This window comes from Dipodomys merriami, unplaced genomic scaffold (assembly GCF_024711535.1).
Source record: "Dipodomys merriami isolate MVZ:Mamm:240054 unplaced genomic scaffold, mDipMer1.0.p SCAF_1340, whole genome shotgun sequence".
In the NCBI taxonomy this organism is placed as follows: domain Eukaryota; kingdom Metazoa; phylum Chordata; class Mammalia; order Rodentia; family Heteromyidae; genus Dipodomys; species Dipodomys merriami.
The window spans coordinates 160,233-167,172 of record NW_027202650.1 but is presented as its reverse complement, the minus strand read 5'-3'; the positions used below and the strand labels follow the sequence as shown (position 1 = coordinate 167,172).

The 6,940-nt window shown below is 33.1% G+C and overlaps 1 pseudogene; it reads left to right on the top strand.

Annotated features, from left to right (window-relative positions):
- The first annotated feature begins 4,848 nt into the window (after positions 1 to 4,848).
- Positions 4,849 to 4,948, top strand: LOC138825116 (U6 spliceosomal RNA; annotated as a pseudogene).
- The last annotated feature ends 1,992 nt before the right edge of the window (positions 4,949 to 6,940 follow it).

Genomic DNA, 6,940 nt, shown 5'->3' with positions numbered 1-6,940 from the left:
AAAATATACTCTTACTGTGTGAAACAAGGTTGTAGTGGAATTTAAATTCAAAGTTCTTTAAAAAAAGACATCAAAGCCGGGCGCTGGTGGCTCACGCCTGTAATCCTAGCTACACAAGAGGCTGAGATTTGAGGATCGCGGTTCAAAGCCAGCCCGGGCAGGAGAGACCGTGAGACTCCTATCTCCAATAAACCACCAGAAAACCGGAAGTGGCGCTGTAGCTCAAGTGGTAGAGCTCTCGCCTTGAGCTGAAGAGCTGAGGGACAGCGCCCAGGCCCAGAGTTCAAGCCCCACGACCGACAAAAAAAAAAAAAAAAAAAAAAAAAAAAAAAAAAAAAAAAAAAACAAAAGACATCAAAATTGTGATTTGACCTTTACTTACTAAACAGTAATTCTCTGAAAAAGATAATTGTGTTCAAACTATTTAGGGGAAAGTGCCCTCCACAATGAAAGAAGATAATGGGTTTACACTTTTCTGTTTATAATACTTTCCACAATGTCTTTGCATATAAAGCATTGAAACACAGAAAAAAATCTGATTGGATACTTCAAACGAATGATTTCACATTTCTAAGTGGCTCAAAAATATAATATCATTATTAACATAAGACTGTGAAGACTTCTCTTATTACATAAGCCAAAAAGTTTTGGGATCAGAAAAGAAGAGCAAATGGAAAAAGTAAGAAAACAGTATTCTTCGAAGCCCTAGATAAGCGTATTAGCTTCAGCAATGGAGGGAGGCCAAAACTTTTTAAAATAGATTGTCTTAATATTTTACCTACATAAAGTGGTTTTACAGAGCCTATTTGTCTCACTTCAATGCACACTAGATCAAATGAAGACATAAAAATAAGTTCCACATCCAAATAAAATAGTTTTAAAAGAGAAACCATGAAGACGTAGCAGTGGGGGAGGTCTTATAGTCCTTCCACTTCACTAGACTTTAACCCAAGAAGCTGTGATTAATTGGAAATCAGGTATGAGCTAAGAGGAGGAAATAGAAATAGGTCATCGAAGTATTGTCCTTTGTAACAGACACTGTCATCCAAGGTATCGGTGATTTAACTCTATTCTTCTCCATACATCTTGTTAAGCAAATGCAAGACCAAGAGAAAAATAATCTATTGAAGTAATTTTGAAAAGAATAACTTCACTGTTCCTGATATGGTATCTAACGAGAGTCTTAGGTGAGAAGATAAAAGTGGAGTATTCTTCGGTTTCCTCTAAGCATCTTGTTAGCAAATTATATCTTTGAGGTTAGAAGTAATTGAACCAAAAAGTGGTGGAGTACTTATTTTTGTGGGCACTTTAGACATAAGAATACTTTCAAGGTAAAAGAAAAAACAGTATAGCTAAATATTTGTGATCACAGCTTCTTGGATTGGTTTTTTGGAGAAAAGGTTTTACCTGAGAGTTTGTCCTCATTATCATAGATGTTGGGTTTTCGTGGCAACCAAATGCAAGAGGGAAGTTTAATGGACTCGCTTGGACAAATAAACAGCATAATAGAAAAAATGGCAAATAATCTTTAGTGAATTACTTTGACCGATTATTTTGCCAGAACAAAGAAGGAAAGATATAATTCAAAATCACTTGACTGAAAAGTATGAAAAAGAGTAGTAAAGAGAGATGAGAGAAAACATAGAGGACTGTTTTCTCTCCAACAGAGTAATGGGTTTTGATCTTGTTTCTTCCATTCTATATTCACCAGCTATCAAATGTATCTCAGGACTGGAATATCCAGTTCAAAGAGATCTCCCATTAGAAAATATTTGCTGCAGATGTAGGTGATTTATAACCTTAGACAATCTATTTAAATCTGTTCAAAATTCTCCCCTACCCCAAACTGCCCTCTTTGAACAGTTGGTTTGCTTTTCCCATACTGCCCTTGATTAACTATTTAATATTTTGAGAGGTCATATTCATACTCTGTAGAGTTTGCTGTTTGGTTGTGATTTTTATGTGTTTGATTTTTGTTGTGCTTTTAACTAAATTTCAAAAGGTTGTGCAATTGTGTTACAATTAAATATGTCCATGTAATTGTCCAATGCTCCTGGATCAGAGTCACTCCTTCTATCATTCTCAACCAACCTCTTCTCCAAGATTTATTTCAGATTTACCACTTCCTTTATCACATGTGTACATTGAGTATTCTAGTTGTGCTTGCCACTTTTTCATTTTTCATTCATTCTGTTTTTACTAATATTCTTCTCTGGTTTCAACTTCTTGATAGTCATTCTGTTAAACTGTCTGTTCATACTTTGACAGGTTTATATACATTCTATGGCATTTCAATCCTGCATATACTTGAACTGATATCAGCTTATATTTCCATAATTAATTCATCTGCAATAACAATTTGCAAGACTGGAGACGTGAAGCACCTAGACATGATTTTATTCTCATCCATTTGGAAGATTAATCTTTATTCAACAAGAAAGTTTAAAAATGGCTTAGAATGTTTTCCTAACTACCAGTTTTTATAAATGGCTTTGTACAATGGTTTGTGATTATTTTACTTTACATGGGATAATATTCTCTACTACGTATAACTTTTGGGAAAAGAAGAAAACTAAAATTTATTACTGTGGAGGAATATGATAGAAATAGAAGACAGATTTTATGTTTGTCACATCTCTCATGAGTACCCATATTCAAGACTTAAAGTCAAATTTCTTAAGGAAAACATCAAACAATATGATAAGGCAACTATTCGTGATCTTTTAAAATGTACTTTATTATTTGATGAAATTTACTTTATTAGCTAATGTTTAGGCTTGAAATATGGGAGGCTGATCTAGGTAACACATTTCTGGAAGGCATCTACTGAACAACACAAATGGTCGGGGCTACTACTTCTATAATTTAAGGAATGGTTGAACCTGTTTGGTATTAGTGCAGGATAATAAATCAACTCTATTGTAACTTGCTCCTTCCACTTGAAAAACTTGTAATGTTACTAAGTATCTAATCGTCAAATGTCATTTTGGCGAATGTGCCTTTAAAAAGTTTATTTGAGGGGCTGGGAAGGTGACTCAGTGGTAAAGCACTTGCTGGCATGCATGTTTTTCTGAATTATATTTGACTTCTAAGTCAAGTTTTCCTATCCTTGGTAGAAAAATTATGGATCTATCCTTCCAGGAACTATTTTTTGGCCTACTTATACTGGACTGAAATCTTTCATTAATCATTAGGAGAGGGGTATTAAAAATATTCTTGTGACATTTGTGATCTTGTTCACTAATATGGGCTGGTCATCTGTAAATTGAAAGTGTGAACTACAGTAGTTTCTCTCAGATTTTGTGATCTCATCTTTCATTTTAAGTTGCCTTGCATTTCACAATTGCTTACTGCTAAATCCTGTGTAATTGGGGCCCTGAATTATTATAGGAAATGAGGAGTTGAGATGAGTCTTCAATTACTTTCTGTTGGCATGTGGCATGGGCCTAGGTGTGAATACTTGCCCTTCTGATCTGATGATACAGATAACTAGGACCTAGGATCCTAGGACGCGTGGATCCTGTAGAAGAATAATACCTTTTGGACATCATATCAGCAAAATTTGGGTATGATCAGAAATATGGGGAAAACCATTCTGAGTCCAGCGAGTCAAAACAATATACAGAGCAGCAGAGTAAAATCCCTTACAGATTAAAGGAAAACAACATTTTTTTTTTACCATGTGAATTCAGGAGACTAAGAACACTTAGAAGGTATCACAAGTTTATATCGAAGACATTGCATTGATACTTCTTATATTCTAATAAATATTCTAAACCTAATTATTTATATTCCTATCTATTTATTGTAATAAATATCAAATTATTTGTCAAATTATCGATTAATTCTAGCAAGTTTCATTGTGTGAAACATAAAATTAGCACATACAAATATAAAATATATAACTGTATGTAATCTAAGGAAATGTTTTTCATTGTTCTGTTGTGGTTAGGTTATCAAAGGCAACTCTGTTTTACAGTATTATTCCATTATCTCTACCTCAGAGTTGGGTAGAGTTAGACCTAAAGCTTTACCATTTGTAGATTTACAGCCTAGAGGCAAGAGGAAACACTGTGATTAAAACATTACCAATTTAAGGCCTAATATCAAGGAAAAATATGGACTTCTCCTGGAGCTATGGAAATATTTGGCGATAGAAATTCAGTAGTGTAAGTTCCTGCCTGGTTGGATGGTAGACAGGTCAGGACATTAGGTAATCATGCATAAGAACAATTTTTTTTCACCTTCTTGGCTTTAGCTACTTTTGAAATGGTAGGTATAATAAACAATTATATTTTGATAAAATACTTTCTAGTCAGAACTGTTTATTTCTCTATGATCCCTTGTAACTAAGATTAGTTTTTTTTTTTCCAGTAAGATAATCTTTGCTGTCAGGGTAAGATATTCTGGTTGGTCTGTTACTACATGGAAGAAGGGTAAAGGGTCAGTAGACATTTGTGCCAGTAAGACCTCATTTGGGAAATTTTAAGCTGCAAAAGTTTAGAAGTAGCTCTTCAACAAGGCTTACTTTGAATCCATTAGCTCCAAGAAGTTAACTCAGTTGATAAATAAGTACTTGAAAAGCCATATCTTTGAACCTAGCTATAAAGGCTACAAAATATGATGAAATTTAAAATGAAAAAGACTTAAAATAGTCATTGGCAAATAATAGCAATTGTGAGCAATCTACCGAACAATATGTTTTTTCCACTATACACAGAATTTCAGAGAAATAAGATCAATAGCATTGTTAGTAACAATAAGGTTTCCTTGTTACAAATAGGCAACCAAGGATATATGCCTGTATAAAGATTACATCATTAACTACTTAAATTTACAGGATACTACATGCTTCGGCAGCACGTATACATAAATTACAACAATATAGAGATTAACATGCCACTTGGACAGGGATGATATGAAAATATGCGAAGTATTCCATATTTTTCATCCTTCAGATGCAAGAAATGAAAAACAGTTATTAAAAAGTTGATTACAAAAATACAAGTGTAACAACACATGCGATTCATATAATTAAAAGTTAGTTTTTTCACAATAATTTATTTTCTCTTTTTCCATTTTTACTATTCTAAATTATTCTAACTGGAGAGTAGAGAACTGATAGAAAGCAGAGGAAAGATTTTCCTGTGTATTAAAAGGTACAGACTGAAAATGAGGACCAATGGTGTCTTCATGTGCAGCTTATTCTAGGAATGAGAAAATAGGAAATAATACCTTCTATGTAAATGATTTGGGAAATGGCAGAGCAGAAAGTGAAATGATGCAACCAAAAATATAAAAGCAAAATAAGTTAGGATAATTATGGAGCAATCATATTATCTATGAGAACCATGAAAGAGAGAGAGGAAGAGAGACATGTGCAATGAACTAACTAGCCACAAAATCCATGCCTCTGATCAATTTATAAAGCAAACAATTTTATTTTTAAAAGAGATGGAAATAGAATTTATAGTGTTTCTCTTTATGATGTGCAGTGTAATGTATTGATATGCATTGTGTTGATCACTTTTCTGTTACTGTGAGGAAAATACCTGCAAAGAACATTTCTAAGGAGGAAACTATTATATTGACTCATGGCTTAAGAGAACACAGTTTAAGATAAAGTGTCTCCATTGTTTTTAATTATATTTTTATTATCTTAAATAATTGTACAAGGGAATTTCCATTCAACAAATCAGTTTTTAAGTACAATGGATCTTTACATAACTTCACCACACCCTTCCAAATCTCACCCCACTTTAATTTTTTCTACTGTCATACTATCTGTATTGAATATTATGCCTTCACTCTTTTCCTCCATAACTCTTTTTAATCCTTCCCTTTGAATTCCCCTCATATCTTAAGTGATAGTTTCCTGGTATTCATTTTGGTGGATTAAAAATTCAATTTTATAAGAAAATACACCTTTTAAATTCTCTGCAAATAGAATGCTTTGGTTGATATTGTTGTGAAAACTTGTATAAAGTTCTATCTTCCAAATATGAGACAGAACATGGGTCCTTTGTGTGTGTGTCTCTGACTTAGTTTACTTAACATATTTTTAGATCTATCCATTTCTTTGCAAATAATGTAACAGTCTTCATAATGGATGGGTGCAATACAATTGTGTATATGTGCCACACTTTCTCTAACCATCCCTCTGCCAAAGGGCATCTGGGCTGTTTCCATAAGTTTTCTACAGTGAATAGTGCAGCAGTGAACATGGTTGTGAAAGTGATTTTACTGTAACCTTTTGGAAGAATTCATCACTATCTTTCTGGGAACAATCTTCTAGCCAGTTTTCCAGAATAAGCACATCCCTCTCTTCATCTCCATTAGAACGTATTGCAAATCCTCAAAAACACACTACCCCCTACAGGTCACAATAAGCTAAAACCACATGGTGCCCATATTTTTTCAATAGTGTTTTTCATAATTGTACATATTATTTAGTGAGAACTTTCTTTTTTTTGGTTATTTATATTTTATTTAATTTTTTTAATTTAATTTAATTTTATTTGTGAACATACTGTACAGAGGAGTTACAATTACATGGGCAGCATAATGCGTTTAGTGAGAACTTTCTATGAACTTTTCTAATGTGGGAATGAGGGACATGACAATAGTGTAAAGGTAAGAAATATGCAATTCAATTAGCTATTATCATATTTAAAATCATTTTCAGCTTTAACTCATAGCCTCACTTACTATTATTTTAATCTTTATTTGATTACTTCATCTATCCTCTAACTTATAACAGGTGAGTTAAATACGAAGGCAGAAACTGTGGTTTGATTTTGACACTCATGTGTGAGGATGCACAATAAGGGCAAATAGATGAATTGGATTTAATAGTTATTATCCATTTTGTTAAAGTAGAGATGATTTTGCCAAACTGATTCTCACAATTCATATTATATTGAACAACAAGAAACGTGTG